The sequence below is a fragment of the Emys orbicularis genome, chromosome 1 (assembly GCF_028017835.1).
Source record: "Emys orbicularis isolate rEmyOrb1 chromosome 1, rEmyOrb1.hap1, whole genome shotgun sequence".
In the NCBI taxonomy this organism is placed as follows: Eukaryota; Metazoa; Chordata; order Testudines; family Emydidae; genus Emys; species Emys orbicularis.
The window spans coordinates 178,902,092-178,919,657 of NC_088683.1; the positions used below are offsets into that span (position 1 = coordinate 178,902,092).

General features: G+C 44.3%; 1 protein-coding gene across 4 annotated transcripts in view; it reads left to right on the forward strand.

Annotated features, from left to right (window-relative positions):
• Positions 1–17,566, forward strand: part of CD247 (CD247 molecule) — an 82,233-nt gene that overhangs the window by 10,524 nt on the left and 54,143 nt on the right. The gene's annotated exons all lie outside the window — the stretch shown is intronic.

The following is a 17,566-nucleotide window of genomic DNA, read 5'->3' on the forward strand; positions in this document are numbered from 1 at the left end:
GGTTGTCGGCGGGCAGGAATGAACCTGGGACCTCAGTGCATAAGCCTCTACTACATGAGCTAAAAGCCAACTGGCTGTTCGCTAAGGCTGTAGAGCAGACTCATTTTATCTCTCTCTTTAAGTGGTCTCAGTGCCACAAGATGGGACAGAACACCACACCCAGAAGGTGTGTGGGTTAAACCATGCATTTCATTGTTGTTCTTTCAGACAAGAGGTACGACACCACAGTCTTGCCAGTTCTTTATATCCTTTGGGTAAGGATAGTTTTTTGCCCCCCTAGTGCCTTTGCCCCCAAATTTCCCTTTCCACTGATAGCTGCCCTGCACTTCAGAATTGACTGCATTCAGGGCCGGCTCTGGCTTTTTTGCCACCCCAGGCAAAAAAGCCTCCCGCCGCCCCCCCCCCCCCCCGGTGGGGAGCGCAGCAGGGGAGGGCGGCGAGCCCGGCCGGGGCCCCGCTCTCCCCGACCGGCCGGAGCGCCGGGGGAGGGCGGCCCCGCTCTTTCCAGCCAGCCGGAGCGCCGGGGGGAGGGCGGCGAGCCCGGCCGCGGCTCCACTCTCCCCTGCCGGCCGGAGCGCCGGGGGAGGGTGGCCCTGCTCTTCCCTGCCGGCCGGAGCGCCGGGGGGAGGGCGGTGAGCCCAGCCGCGGCCCCGCTCTCCCCGGCCGGCCGGAGCGCCGGGGGAGGGCGGCGAACCTGGCCACGGCCCCGCTCTCCCCAGGTGAGCGCCGCCCCCCTCCAGGTGCCGCCCCAAGCACATGCTTGGAGGGCTGGTGCCTGGAGCTGGCCCTGACTGCATTTCATCAAGTCTGGATTGCCCAGCCAGGCCCTTGCATGTGGGAGGTTCTGGAATGGGCCACAGGATAGCTGCTGCTCTCTCCCACCTGCGGTACACCAGAAATATGAATATTGCTGCCATGTGGTTAGCTGTTACTGAACCCTAATCTTTCCACTCCTGAAGCCATACTTGTTCATCCCTTGATCACCTAGGCCCAGTTCTCCAAACTACTGTGAGATGGGGGTGGGGGGGAAGAGGGATTAGGGGAAAGTGCTAGAATCCAGGCCAGCTCTAGTCCTCAAGGGATATAGATGACAGAGGGAGGTTGAACACTCTGAAATTAGAACACTGCCTGAGGAGTGCTGTTGCAGCAGCAACAGAGCTGGGTGCCCACCTCTCTAATCTGGCAGTCCTGGGCAGTTGCAAGTCTCCTGATAAGAGTAATGGGCTTTATTGGAGAAAATGGCCTGGGAGTCAAAAGCTTGGGGTTCAGTTCTTGGCTCTGCCATAGACTCTGTGCGACCAAGTCACTTAATCTAGCTGTGCCTCAGTTCCCCATGGGGATAATGCCTCCTTTCTCTCATACTTGTTGGCCTATTTAGACTGTAAGCTTTTTTGAAGCTGTCTCTCACACCTTGTACAGTGCCCAGCATAATGGGGCCCTAATCTCAGTTGCAGTTTCAAGGCAGTAGTGTAATACAAGTAGCAATGGGGCCTGCTGTCTTTTCCCATTTTAAATGCAACATAAGGAATTCTCCAGGCTCATCAGCAGGCAGGATTAAGGGAAAAGCCACAGATCAGGTCCCTAGAAAGGGAGTTACCTCCAAGCTACCATGCCCATATGTAAAGTGCTTAACCCTTATTTAGGGCTTTTCAGCCATACAAAGGAAAGGAAATATCATTTCATCTTCCCATATTAGGGTGGGGGGAGGGCAAATTGAGGCAAAGACTTACCCAAAGTCACCAGAAGAATAAATAAAGAATAAAACCCATGTCTTCTAATTCCCAGGCCCATGCCTAGTGATCAAACTACATCGCCTCCTATCTATAGATAGTTCCAAATTCTAATACTTGTGCTACTACTTGTGTTGGTGATGCAGGCTAGGAGACATCATCTGTGAATAGCAGGGGTTCTACTTCCATTGGGGCTATAAAAGTAGAGTCCTATTAAACTGTCTGTCCTCTCCCCTACCCTTTCTGTGTGTGGTGGATAAGGCAAGCAGTTGTAGTGAGTGTGAGTGGATATGAGGTGCAGGTGTGTCACTGGATAAGCATGGGCAGCTGTGTGGCATGTCAGTAAACAGGAATTAAGAGGTTAAGGGGGCACAATGCAAGAGTGTGTGGGGAAAAAAGAAAAGTTGGTTTAGAGAATTGTAGAAAGAGGGAATGATCACAATGATATGGACAAGTAGAAGGAAGAGAAAAGATGAAAAAACATAAGGGAAAGATGGAGCAAATAGAACTTGTAGGAAGAAAACAATTTTATCATAGCTGAAAAGCTAGTCTGAGGGGAAAATGGTTCCAGCATCTATCATAAAAGGAAAGGAAAAGAACTTGAGGGGGGAGGAGGAAGAAAGAAGAACAAATCTAAGAAGGGAAACCTAGTAAGTTAAAGTGTTTTTTTTTTTAAATATATAGTGAACTAGGTGCTCTAATATTACAATGAAATATCAGTATATAATACTAATTTATCATTCCCCTTAGAGAGAGAATTAAAAGTGTATAGGGGCTCCAATGAATTGCTTTCTCGGGAGAACCTAAATCTTTTCTCTACTTACCCTCCCAAAAAATAAACTAGTGCTGCTCTAAAGATATTCCCTGAGCTGCTTGTAACAATGGCTGGGATAAACTGCCTGTATCTTCTAGTCTGACCCTAGTGGTGGAAGAAGTGATTTTCCCCCCCCTCCCCCATATAGATTACTTGTAAACTCCTTTGGGATTAAAGGCATTATCTAAAAGTAAGAAACTGTTTGCTATGCCATTCCTCATTATAATTTGCATACCACTAACAACTTGATAGGCAATTTATAGCTAGATATGAAGACTGGGTCTCTGCTTTTATGAGTTTATAGCCTAAATAGCTCTAAATATCCTTTGATAGTTTAAATGTTGGAGATGCTTACCATTGAGTGATGAATGTGACACCAGTGAAAGGGTTCATTTGAAAATGCTTGCAAGTAGATAGAAACAGTATTCTCCTCTCACAACAGGGTGTGATCAGTCAGTGGGAGCTTGTTGTGCAGTTGTAATGCTTTAACTTAATTTCCTTCTGGAGATCTTGGATGGTGAAGTTCCCATGGATCTAGAATTCTCCCTTTCTAGCCTGCTCCTGCAGTTTCACCTACGTTCAAATTATTTAATGTCCTTTTCCTAAGGAAACTTAGTTGTGTGTTTTCTAATATGCTGCCACATTCTTAATTATTCTGCCTCCACTGAAATGCTGACTATTCTTTAAAGGGCCCTGTGATGCTTTCAATTCTGTCTAGCTAGAAAATTAATCTTGAAATATTGGAAATTATTGCATATGAATGGAAAGGTTTCCATTTTGAATATTCCTCTTTGTGAACGCTTCTTAAGCTTAAATATTGGGGTCTACTGTCGTCTCATAAAGCTGGTATCTCTCTGAGCCAGGAGCAGAAAATCTTTAAGATTCTTATTGTCTCCATGGCTGCGCAAAGCAACTCTGGCTTTATTGCAAGCAGTGTGGCTCAATGGCTAAAGCAGGGGACCGGGAATTGGCACACCTGGGTTTTGTTCCTCGCTCTGTCATTGACTTGTGATCTTGAGTAAATCATGAGAATATGTTTGTGTGTTTCTGCTAGGATAGTGTCCAGGCTAGGATCAAGGCCACACTATGTTAGGTGCTCTACAAAAATAAAGGAAGACACAGTATTTGCCCGAAGAATTTACACTGTATTAGTAATTCATTCACCTGTAAGCAGGTATATATTTGCTTCACAAGGGTATCTAGAGGATTGATTGATTAATTCTGTAAAGTATTTTTGAGACCACTGATGAAATATGCTATGTAAGTGGGACAGTAGAAACAGCACAAGTGTGCAATTTGCTGCCATAGTCTTACTGTTTATAAAGTAACCTGCTCTGCACTGGGGAAATGGACACCTCCCCCCCAAATAAAATAAAATAAAATTCCACCACGCCAGGTTGAACTGAACTGTTGGGATATGTGTAAAAATAAATAATTGGTATAGAGACAACCTTAATCTCTGTAAAATGGGCATAATTTACCTACTGTGCAGTGAAGCTGTGAGGGTTAATTAATATTTGTAGAGCACTTTGAGGCCATCAAAGCAAGGTGCTATAGAAGTACAAAATATGCATTATTTATGCGGAACTCTCTGTTTACCCAGGGAACACTTTACCTCATGGAATGCAACGAGCATGGACTGCCACTTTCTAAATGTTTGTACAGGACCTAGCCCATTGGGGCCCAACCTGGTTGGCCTCTATATGCTAGGGCGATAGAAATGGTGATAATATTAATGGTCTTGTGCAGCTAGTCTTGCTCTCCTCTGCTCCTGTAAAAACACCCACACGGTGGTGTGATGATTATAATGGCTGTATTTCTTATTTGGGCTAGTTAGAGCGTATGGATTATTTGAATTGTTGAACCTTTTAATAGATGTTGCTATGTCAGTAGATGCAGAAATTTGTATCTCTCCTTTATCTCCCAGTTCTCTCTTTCTCCCTCTTCTCTCCCCCCCCCCCCCCGGTGGCAGCATGTTCCCTTTCACGCAGAAAGATAGCTTCTGACTGCTGGGGGCCTGCCCCATGCATTAACTATTTACTAGGCATGAAGGTACCAACTTCAGCTGGGGATTGACTGCAGCTCATTTGCTACATGTGTAGCCTCTGCTGCCTCAGGCACACAGCAGCTCAGACTTGAACTCTGGTGCCCTTGGCTTCTCAGAAACAAGGCATCCTTAGGGGAGCTACATGGCTGCCGAGCTTTTGTTCAGAGTGTTTATGACTTATACAGGGTAATATCTGTATTGTGATTTAGCCAAGTTCCATACACGGGGTCTCTCACACTGAGGGGATAACGGAAAGTGCTCAAAGAGGTGTCTGGTGTTGACCGAAAGCTACTTGGGATTTTCTTCCAAGGATATTTTTCTGCCTGCTGGCCTTGAGGCCTAGATCTGAGAGGGAGGAGAAAACTGAAATATTCTGGAAGAGAATCCCACAGGCAGGTAATATAATTTGGATGGAATTTGCATACAACTGATCAAAATGCTAGCCCTCCAACAGCTGTATATTTTGAGATACCTACTCAGTTTGCACATATGTAAAGACATGTATATCTGGGAGGTATTGACGAACATTCAAGCATGCACATGCAAAGGTACACTTGTGCTGTAAAACAGAGTACATACATATGTGCACTTGCACTCCTGTAAACACATGCACATCTAGGGGCATATGTGCAAACATGCACCGATATCTACTGTATGTGTGTGTGTAAGCACATGTACTGATGTAGATCTATGTAAACGCTTTATGAAACTCATGCCTGCAAATACGCACATGAACACATAAGTACATTGAGTATGTCTATGCAGCAGCAAGGAGCATAGTAAAAATAACAGTGTGGCTGCTGCAGCAGGGGTGGCGGCTTGGGCTAGCTGGCCTAGCACAAACCTGCCCAACTTCCTGAGTATGTACTTGGGCAGTTAACCTGAGCCGACACCCTAATCACCATGGCTACACTGCTATTTTAGCAGGCTAGCTTGAGAAGAGCTAGCCTGTCTGTCCATGAATGCTGGGAATCACCCCTCCGGCTGCTGTGCAGACAGAAACTGGGAAGCAAATCCTCTTCCGTTCCCCACAGTCAATGTTTCATATTCCCCCCCCCCCCCCCCAGGAACATAAGTGCTTCTTAGCAGGCGTTGTATAGTACCATACATGTACATGCTTCGTGAAGTAGTGTAAAATCTGCTGGCACCTTGCCATCACATCTCACACATCTGCTCTAGTGCGAGAAAACATTGGCCGGGGAGAGCAATTGCCTCCCAGCTGGTGCCCAGAGGAGCGGAGCAACAGTTCACTGTTAGCTCTGTGCACCTTGCTCAGAGGCTACCGCTACTGCTGCCTCTTTCTCTATTCTTCCTCTGCCTCCCTTCCCTTGCATGTCTTGTCTCAGCTGTGTCCCCTCAGACACTGCTGTTCTATATTAGCCCTCCCACTAATGGGGGTGTGAGGGGATATAAACTTCACCACCAACCTCTGCACGGAAGAGGCTGTAGCAGCAGAATCCTCTGCCCATCTACTGCTGGCCTAAGAAATGATACAATTATTTTTGTATTAATCAAAAGGGGACTATTTGGAAGTCAGGAAATCCAGGGGTGCGAATCAGAAAACAACCGAAATCTTTCCCTGACCACCCTACACTTACATCCCTGAATTATCCTGACACCCACACAGTCTACCTCTTCTGTATTTTCAACATGTCACCTGCTTCCTACTGTTCCACCCCACCCTTTACAGACTGATGCGGCCACCATCCACCCACTACACACGTCACCTACAATTCTCGCTCCCTTTTGAACCAGCTACAGCTTCTCACCTCTTATTCTCCGTACACACATCAAAGACCTGTCCATTCCCAACCCACCTTCTCACTATAATAAAGAAACCAACAACACTTACCCTCTCCGACAGTCTGCTAACATCTCTTCTATCCACCCACCCACGTATAGAAACGTCCCTGTACTTATCCATCTTTTCAAAGACCTAGCTACCCACATAAAGATGTTCACATTAACCCTGTCAACTTTACAAATAGTAGCCACAAACCCCCAAATGTTAGGCTAACAGGTATTTTACTTTATCTGGTCCACATATGGAATAGAGTTGACTTGTGCATACACCTTTATTGTTAAGAATTTTAAAGATTTGGAAAGTTGTTGAAATACTTAGATGTGTATCTACATTATACGAATGATTTGCTGGTCTGGTCTACCTACAAAATTGTACTGTATCCAAATCCTCTTGGTAACCATCACGTTAGCTGAATGAGGGTTCAACACTGTTTCCTGGTCAGTGGAAACCAGCAGGGCTTTGGAGCGGAGCCTGGAGCTGGAGGGCGCAGCAGCTCCGGAGCAGTGGAGCTGCAGGTTTTTGCCTGGAGCTGGAGCGGAGCCGGAGCACAGCTCCAAAGCCCTGGAAACCAGGACAAACAGGCTACTAAACTGCGTTCACCTAGACAGCTAACATGATTGATGAAAAAATGTGTTCAGATGCAGTTCAGTTTTGTAATGTAGACCAGGTCACAATATTACAGGCATGGGACAGAATTATGTTTGTCTGTGGAACCTTAACTCCGAATTTCTTGACATTCACAAACACAAGTTTGTCAAACTTCAGAAGTCTAATCAATGTTGAAAGTCTACTTCTTATTTAAGGGATGTGTATTTTAGCCTTGACTTGTGATGAAGGTTTATTTTGGAATTACAGCCGCTCTGTACAGTCGACGTTAGCATTATTGTCCCTGCTCTGCCTGTAGGTCAATGGACACACAAAGAGTTCAAACAACTTGCTTCACGTCTTGCAGCGGTAGAGCTGCAAACAGAACGCTGTCTGCATGACAGTAAAAGGAACATAATATGGTATTTGCCTACCCCACAGGGTGTCATGAGACTTAATATATTTGTTGCTAGAATGTATTTCATTAGATTATACAGAGCATTTGGTTGGGGAAATGCATGAAAGTGAGAATATGTAGGTGATAGCTTCGTGAAAGGAAGCTGCTCCTGTTTTTTCTTGTGATGCTTTCTTTCTGTTCTGTCCTCTTGTTCCCTTGATAGGTGCTTTATTGTCTTTTAATTGGCTTTGTGCATCCCAGTCCCTAAAACTTGGCACTATACTTGGCAGCAATTTTGTTTTTATGGCGAAGGAGCTTGCTGAAATATTAAAAAGAAAAAAAAGAAAAAAAAGAAAAAATAGCCAGTTAGTCAGAGCTTCTGCTATGTCCTGAGAGCACAAAGCTTTGTAGCTGGAAATTTGAGGCAGAGAGACAGAAGAACCTGAGAGACACACACATATGCACACGCATGCCCATTAACATGGAGAGCAGAGCTGTGTTAGCTACAACCAAATTTAAACACAAGTTTCTAGCAGCCCTCTCGCATGTTTTCCCCAAATGGTGGAGGTAGGGATTTTTTGTCTGGTCTAAATGGGTTCTCAATGTTATAACTATGTGCTCTGTGATACACTGGGCCTGTATTCCGCAGCATAGCAAAGCTGAAGTCTGCAGTAGAGTGATATTGTCTGTGGCAGCTACAATTAAATTCAAAGCAGGGTTTGTTTTATTAAAATAGAAAGGAATAATATAAGTGCCCTGCTCTGTATTTGTTATTATTTCAATAAAAATCTCCATTTTGGAATGTTCCTACCCAAAATTTTCCATTTTTAGCATTCTGCAGAATCTTGTACTGACAATCTATGAAGAACTGCACTGTAGAAAATGATGTGGAGTGGGAGTGGAAGATGGGAGGTTTTAACAACAGGATAGGGTGCATCTGGGCAAGGGAGGGAAACAGATGAGGCATTTGAAGATTTTAGATGCATCATCTCGGCAGTGCTTTTTCCCTGTCCCCTTTGCAGGCATACATGAAGGTGACTTCAAAGTTTAGGCAGGGGAGTGGGAGAAAGGGGCTTGAACTCCTAGTTACCTACTCCACATACTGACAGAAGCCAGTAGCCCTAATGTATCTCCCCAATGCCCTCCCCTGCAATATCTGCTCCCGAATGTAACCATGATGGATAAGTATGTTAGCTGAATGACTCTAATAAAATGATTAGCAGTGAAAGAGTTAACAATGTTAACATAGAAATTGCCATTAGGTTTCAATGTTAATATCTCCGTTTGGATGAATGGGGGTAGTTCATGCCTCAAGGCTATGGTTTCAGGCTGGCTGCTCATTCAGGAGGACGGAATGCTGCATCAATTTACATTCTGTTCAGGTAAGAAGATTTTTCTTAAACTAAAGGGCAAGAAACATAACTTGGAAAAAAAAAAAAAGTGGTTCCTACAGCTGGAGAATTCTGTGACCACACAGTTGTACATACATGGGAACGCTGGCTGTAACCATGCTGTTGACTGTGTAAAGGTGTTAATAAGGGTTGGCTCTCTGGAGAGGACAAACTCCTGCTCATGCTGGGTGAAGAAACCACCATAGAACCTTTATAGCTACAAATACTGTAGCCAGTAAATCCTGCAACGATGTACGCTTCTTCTTGGGAAAAACTTCCACTGGTGCTGCTTTACAGAAGCTAGCTATGGTGGTGCTAGTGTAGAGCTGCTGGGTAAACTAGTCCTCATCTGAACAGGTCTAGACAATAGGGGTTAAAGTGCTGGTGGCTGGACCATGCCACTGTTCTGCCATTGCTAGAACCAGTGGAGAGCTGCACCATTCTTGCAACAGTATGTGGGAGTTCTTCAGAGAAAACCTCAGTGTTGACTAGGCCCTACTGTGAAGATGGACAGAGAGAGAAGCCACACCGACATTGCAAAATCAACCATGTAGGAACACCCAGTTACAATGTGGTTAAAGCACAATTTGGTCTTGCAGAGTAGACAGGACTGAACTATGTCTTAACCATACCCCTGAACCATGCTATAGCCTTTCACTTCAGCTGGGCTGTCACATGATTTGGGAACATGGCTTGGCACCATCTACACTGCAAGAATGAACTGTGTTCTAGTGCAGGATTTAGAAACTGCCATCTTATAATCGGGTTTTCTTCTCCCCCTCACAGTGTGGTCTTGTGTTTCTACGATTCCGTGCTTGCCACTTATGTTACTTTGCATTTATCGAGTGATTGTCTGGCTTCTCAAGAACTCAGTGCTTTGCAAGCACCAGACCCTCTCAGAGATCCAGAGAGGCCCGGGCCACTTCCAGCTTTTGAGGCCCCTAGCCATAATAAAAATAAAAAATGACAACACATGAAAACAAAATAAGGCACCAAAAAAAGTGAGGCATAATTTGAACATTTTTTTATTTAACAAATGCTTTTCTAGCCTTTTTCTGTGCAAATGCACTAATTATTGAGGAAAAATCTAGATTTCGTGCAATGTCACAGTTGATGTTAAGCATGGCGAGCCCATTCAAAGGCTGTTGTCCCATAGTTGAACGGTGATAGTTCTTTACCTGCTTCAACACATTGAAGGTGTGTTCGCCTGAAGCCACTGATGCAAGCAAACTGACAAAAATACGCAATGCAGTTGTGATATTAGGAAAAATTAACAAGTGTCTAAATTTGAGGGGAGAAGGAGGAACCATCACTAAAAGTAAAAGAAAGAGTAATCATTAAGGGATCAGAACTAAGGGAGGACCTTAAGTGTTTGAAGAGGAGAGTGATCAACTGTACTGAAAGCTGCAGAAAGATCAAGGAGAACCGTCATGACACCTTGGCAAGGAAAGAGGCCTTTGGAAACTTTGGAGATAGTGGATGCCAGAATAGAGGGGATCCAAGGCAGTGTTAAAGGAGAGGAAGTTGGGGCAGGGTTGTAAGTGACCTATTTACAGTGCTTGGAGGTGAAGGGAGATGAGATGCTACTTAAATCTACAAGTTGGGTTGATGGGGAGGGTGGGCAGTAGAATGAGCATCTATCGAGATGGAGAGGGTGAGAGGGAGCACAGTAGTAAGACAGATAAACAGCTGGGAGGGGAATGTGTCCAAAGGACACCTGGAGGGGTTTGGAGGTAGGAAGTAAATGAGACCCGTCATTCAGATACCATGGTAAAGCAGGAAGAGGGATTCTGGGAGGGGAAAGTCCTCTCTGATGTCAGATACAAGGCTCTAATGAACATTAATAACCAGGGACTAAATGCTGCTTTGTAATGGGAAGGCCAAAGTTGGGTGGGAAACTGAGACCTTGAAGCCTCAAGGTTTCAGTCAAACCATCCTGTCAAGGGCAGTTGGGAGCTGGCCTCTGTTTGGGTGTTCTGGCCATCTAATCCCAGGGGTGGTATCACTGTTGTTGGGAAATCCCATGGAATGTGGGGGGTTCATAGAGAGTTGGAAGAAGCCCAACTATCTCCCTGGCAGAACTGCTCCCTCACCAAATGTGCTGTTGAGGCCCTGCTGGTCACCCTCACCTCCCTTGCCCTCCATCGGGGGCTGACCGTATGCAGTCACTAATAGCATAAACATAACCTTTGGGCAAAAAGTGGCAGGGATAGGCTGGCCCTGAATACTAAAGGAGCTGCTACAGGTCTGGGTGTCACATCTGTATCAAATTAGAGACTATATCAGTATTAATGCTAGGGTAACAAATACAGACCAGGCCTGTTACCCACCACCTTCCTGCTCCTTGTTAGAGATTGGTATCTGAGTTAGTCAAAGAGTTGGAATGTGTGAGACATACCAGGGCACAATCCAGACTAGTGGGAAGCTGTCACCCCTGCCCTGAAACCTTGGGTGCCTTGCTGTGGTAGCTCCCACATGGGTCACTCACAAACAGCCAAACTGCATGCAAGCCACGCCCTGAATGTCTGCGTGTAACTGCAACCTGCCAACTATACCCTGGCTCTTGCCAGCCTGGGTTATACTGCAGGGTGACTCCAACACAGGCCCAGTTCCGCAACTTCCCCCAGAAATGTGTGTTTTGCACTGCCCAGTCCTCTGCTAGACAGTACAAATATATTAAGTCTATTATTCCTTTAAGGGTATAGTATGCCTGTGTATTATCTTAAATGGAGTTATCCAGACACTTCAACTTAAACACACTAGATAAGATAAAACAGTCAAACATGTTTACTAAGTACAAAGAGATTTTAAGTGAGCACACGTAATGAGGCATAAGGCAGAATTGGCTACAAGAGAAATAAATATAAAACACTTACTAGTATCTACTTAAACTATTTGAGTTGCAAAGCAAACTTCTCACCACATGCTCCAGCAGACTACTGACCAAACTTTCAGGTCAGGTATCCCCCTCGCCCCGCAGAATTAAATGTCTGTTTCCTTTTGTCCTCTCAGGTGCAGAGAATGAGGTGGCCAGGGAGAGAGAGAGGGGTGCCTGTGCCTCCTTTTTATAGTTTCAGTCCCTCTCTTGAAAAAATATTTCCAGCTGAGACCCAGGAGACAGTCTATGTGGAAGGATATTCCCTGATGGGCTTTTCCCCCCCACCTATTTGACCTTCCTCTGTTTACCCTTCCTGCTTGATGACTCTTTTACTGCTTAAATGAAAATTGAGGCAAGCACATAGTTCTTTGGTTAGGACAGATCTGTTTGCCGACTTCTGCTTGGGCAGGGCTGTGGGGTTTGGAACGTGTGTTAATACCACACGGGGGAATCCTATAACTTAATATACAGTGTTGACACATTTTTGTCAGGCCAATACTGACGAGCAAATTATGAGTTTTCGAATGATACTTACAAGGCATACTTTGTATAAAGATTATTACAATAGGGTGTGCATACAGGGGTGTATTCTGTTACAGTATGTCATGAAATTTAAGTGAATAGTAGGATTGTTTTCAAGGTGTTGAAAAGGACTGTAGAGGGATAGGAAGCAAAGGAGCCATCACATTATCATAATCTGAATTTCTTCCAGATTGGGAGAGGCTGAAATCAAATATCTTAAATGTATTACTTAAGAATTGTTCGGCTAAATTAACGGTAGGAACTGGGGAAGTTTCCAAGTGTGTGCCGGTTGGTGTTGAAAATGAAACCAGGGTGAGGCCACAACCTTTAAAATCATATAGTGGAAACTCTGAATTTATACATGAGGTCTAAGATTGCCACATTAATTCTCTTGGTGTAGCAGATAGAGAACTGAATTGGGAGAACAGGGTCATAATTCAAAATGATCTGGACAAATTGGAGAAATGGTCTGAGTTAAACAGGATGAAGTTTAACAAAGACAAATGCAAAGTGCTCCACTTAGGAAGAAAAAATCAGTTTCACACATACAGAATGGGAAGAGACTGTCTAGGAAGGAGTACGGCAGAAAGGGATCTAGGGGTTATAGTGGACCACAAGCTAAATATGAGTCAACAGTGTGATGCTGTTGCAAAAAAAGCATACATGATTCTGGGATGTATTAACAGGTGTGTTGTGAGCAAGACACGAGAAGTCATTCTTCCTCTGCTCTGCTCTACTCTGCTCTGGTTAGACCTCAGCTGGAGTATTGTGTCCAGTTCTGGGCACCGCATTTCAAGAAAGATGTGGAGAAATTGGAAAGGGTCCAGAGAAGAGCAACAAGAATGATTAAAGGTCGTGAGAACATGACCTATGAAGGAAGACTGAAAGAATTGGGTTTGTTTAGTTTGGAAAAGAGAAGACTGAGAGGGGACATGATAGCAGTTTTCAGGTATCTAAAAGGGTGTCATAAGGAGGAGGGAGAAAACTTGTTCACCTTAGCCTCTAAGGATAGAACAAGAAGCAATGGGCTTAAACTGCAGCAAGGGAGGTCTAGGTTGGACATTAGGAAAAAGTTCCTAACTGTCAGGGTGGTTAAACACTGGAATAAATTGCCTAGGGAGGCTGTGGAATCTCCATCTCTGGAGATATTTAAGAGTAAGTTAGATAAATGTCTATCAGGGATGGTCTAGACAGTATTTGGTCCTGCCATGCGGGCAGGGGACTGGACTCGATGACCTCTCGAGGTCCCTTCCAGTCCTAGAATCTATGAATCTATGAATAAATAAGAACTGGTCTCTATTCCCAACTCCGCCACTGATCTGGGCAAGTAACTTCATTTCTCTGGGCCTGTTTCCCCTGCCACTTTTGTCACATAGTGAGTAACCCCGTTGATTTTACACAGTGCCTAAAGTTAAATGGATGTATTAAGACTTTGCAGGATCGGAGCCTAAATAAACAAGTGACAAAGGGTGGCAGAGGCAACAGGCACAGAAAAATTAAATGACTTGGCCAGGGCCATACACCAGGTCAGCTCAGCAGATGCATAAGTTTTTGCAGGTGCAGCACTATAAATTTTTAGGGACGGGGGCTGTCTTATTATGCGTGTACACGGGTTCTAGAACAATGCACCCTGATCTCTGTTGGGGCCTCTGGGTGCTATTTAATAACACTACCAATAATCACAACATAAAATTGTCATTCCATGGGAGCAACACACACATAACAAAGGTCAAAACTTGTCCCTAAGGTAGGGAAGGAGGTTGAAGCCTGGAGTACAAGGTGAAGGGAAGACAAATGGCCAAGTACATTGACAAAAGCCAGGAGCCAGCATATGGCGAACTATACTCAATACATCTGGAAGAAGGTGTCCTTTCTTTTCCGAGGGTGTTATTTTCATTTTCTTGCTAAAATAACTCACACTATCTGCCTCTTCCTCTGGTGACTCTCCTTTGGTACAGAGAAGGGGGTTTCACCAATGAGGAAGCTGACCCCTTTGTTTTCAGTCTCTTGTTATGCACAGCTTCTGAAATATGCAAGTGTCTGGTTGCTTTCCCCACAACTCAGCGGAAAACATTAGTGCCACCAATCTCTGTGACAGAACAATGGGTGACAAACTGCCTTGTCATTTCAATCAAAGCCACCCGCACTTGTCATCTGATTTATCCAGGGTTAAACTGTTTATTATGCGCTTGCTCAGGGTAGCTGTTTTTCTTAATCTCGTGTCATAAGTGTTGTTGGGTGGCGGTTGGAGTGAAAACATCTGCTGGTTGAAGTGACAGCTTCATTCTGACAACCAGGGATTCTGTTAAAAGAAAAAACAAATGGGGATAAAAATGCAGTGCATGCAACTCCGCAGGGTGGTGCCTTCGACAGAATTAAGGTTATTTAAAAGAAACTCTACCACAGTTCTTGTCTCCTCCTCCTCCACCTTCATGCTCTCCTCATCTCCATCTCCCACCTGAAACTCCGTATCTCCTTTTGTGTGCGTCTGTGTATGTGCGCTAAGAGACTTTATGCTTCAAATCCCTCTTCAAAATTCACCCGTTTCCAGCCACTGATTTTTGCTCTGGCACTACCTTCTTAACATAAATGCAAAAGGAAAAGACAAAGCAGAACCAAATGGTGTAATCTGTCATCCATTGTTACAATGATCACCCAAATGCATTTATCTTTCCTATGTCTTGTCATCTCTTCTGCTTTGTCATTTCTCAGTGTTTTAACTCTCTCTCTCTCTCTCTGTTTTCCTCTTTGCTTCTAGTGTGATCCAGTCCAGTGCTCTGACAACTGGGACTTGAGAGACCTCAGTTCAATTCTATTCTTCACTCTGCCCCCACTCTGCCCCCGTGGGCAAATCACTTCGCCCCTCACGATTTTGGTTTTCCCACCTGTAAAAAGATACTTCTGTCACTGCCCTGTTTGGATCACAGCTGAGAGTGCCAAATTCAGGGCAGACTGTAGGAAACAGGGCAGACACACCCCAAAACAAAAGTGAGCTCCTGTATCGCTATACTAGCTAACAAGGAGCTAAAATAGGGGCTGGATTGCCTATAGGGGGCTATCACCACCCACACAACTGGACTTTTGTGATGTAAGGTTATTAAAACCAAAAGCACCACATATAAGGTTTTTCCAGTTCCAGAGAACCAGCCAAACACCCCAGGTCAATATACAGTTCAGCTCTTACCCAAAAATCAAAAATCACGTTGATGGCCAATTCCTTTAGTAAACTGAACTAAAGAGTTATTAATTGGTTCAAGGAATCCTATACACTGCAACTGATTTTAGAGTCTGTAGGTCAGGATACAGCAGTGATGGTAATTCTGCTAGCTTTCAATAAGTCTCTCTGGATCACCCAAGAATTGGGTGAAGATTGGGGGTCATCAGTCCTTTGCTCAAAGCTTCCCTTTGTTAGAAATCATAGTCCAGAGATGTGGAGCAGGAATGAAGACCAAGAATGATGTCACAGTCTACACCTCTTTCTCCAGGTGCATGGAAAGTTACTGGCACAAACATGAAGTCATCAGTCACATGCCTTGCTGAGTCATGAGGCATTCATTGGCTATGTGCTGCTAGAAGAGACCTTGGCAGGGGTCCCTGGAAGAGCTGATTGTCCTTATTTATTTATTTTTATTAATGGAGATATCCTATCTGCTAGAACTGGAAGGGACCTTGAAAGGTCATCAAGTCCAGCCCCCTGCCTTCACTAGCAGGACCAAGTACTGATTTTGCCCCAGATCCCCAAAGTGGCCCCCTCAAGGATTGAACTCATAACCCTGGGTTTAGCAGACCAATGCTCAAACCACTGAGCTATCCCTCCCCTTAATGGGCCACCAAACAGGCAGGCTAGCTTTGATGTAAATCTGTCTTGGGGTGTTACCCAGAAAGGCAACAGGTTTCTGTTACTAACACATAGCAAAGTTTCATAACTTCATATACATTGATGATACATGCATATAACCAGGATAGTCCTACTTAGCAGACTATAACTTTTCCAATGATACCTTACATAATCTATTTTGTGCAAGATTTATCACAATTGTGCAACGGGGGTGATACATCAGTGATAATACATTAGTGTAAACATTGTCACTTTTCTTTAATACAGTGTCACAACTTCATTTTGTGAAGTACTTGGACAACTGTGGCTGAAAAGAGCTAAGTGAGAAAAGTCAGGCATGTGGATGGTACCGTCTACATTATGAAAAGAGGAGCCATGGCCATGTCAATTCAGGGTAATGGCTTCAGAGAAGGAGTGATAGAAGAAACTAAATTGTTTAGATGCTTATTTTTAAAAATATATAAACTTTTTTTGCATAGTATTTTTCATTCAAGAGTATGACAAAATGCAGTACAGATTCAATAACAAAGTTACAGAATGAAATAACAGCATTAATAATAGACATACAGAATTACATAGTACAGCTGTACATGGCATAGCTGCAGAGTGCCAGAGGGAGAAGGGAACTATTTAAATAGATCTGTTTTTCCAAAACAAATTGCTGCAATTCAATTATTCAGAATAAATACCTTCACAGCAGACTCTTTGATTGGATAAAGTGTACTTTATCCAATGGTGAAGATTTATCCAGGTGAAGATTTAGACTTATGATTGTGTTTTGGCAGTATGCTTATGATCATGTCATGTGTTATGTAACAGTGAAAGTTTATACAGAAAATCACTTTTGTGGGGGAAATACTGCCCACTAACTTGTTTCCACTGGACAACTTCTAACTTTCCAGGGACTCAGCATTTAAAAAAAAAAAAAAACCTGCTACAAAAAGTTTCCTTATTTCCATTCTCAAATACACTGGCCAAAGGGCTGTGATCTGTAAGAGAACAGGTTTGAAGTTTAATACCTCAGGACCCTGCATGCTAGCAATGGGAGTTCAAGCTATATATAGACCAGTGGTTCCCAAACTTGTTCCGCCGCTTGTGCAGGGAAAGCCCCTGGCGGGCTGGGCCGGTTTGTGTACCTGCCGCGTCTGCAGGTTTGGCTGATCGCGGCTCCCAGTGGCCGCGGTTCGCTGCTCCAGGCCAATGGGAACTGCTGGAAGCAGTGCGGGCGATTGGCCGAACCTGCGGATGCAGCAGGTACACAAACCGGCCTGGCCCGCCAGGGGCTTTCCCTGAACAAGCGGTGGAACAAATTTGGGAACCACTGATATAGACCATTGTAAAAGCTGCCCATTGGAATATACAGCACTTGCTCTTCTGCTGGTGTGGGTCCTTGTGATACTGGTTCTCAAAACCATGGCTTCATTCTATATAGAAAAGCTATTTTAGGGTAACTTTTTGAGACTTCAGAAGCTGTATTGTATCAAAGATGCCTCTCTTTATAGATAGGGATGTGGGAAACAGTCACATAATTTTTAAAAGCTTTGTAAAATAGTTTCTCTG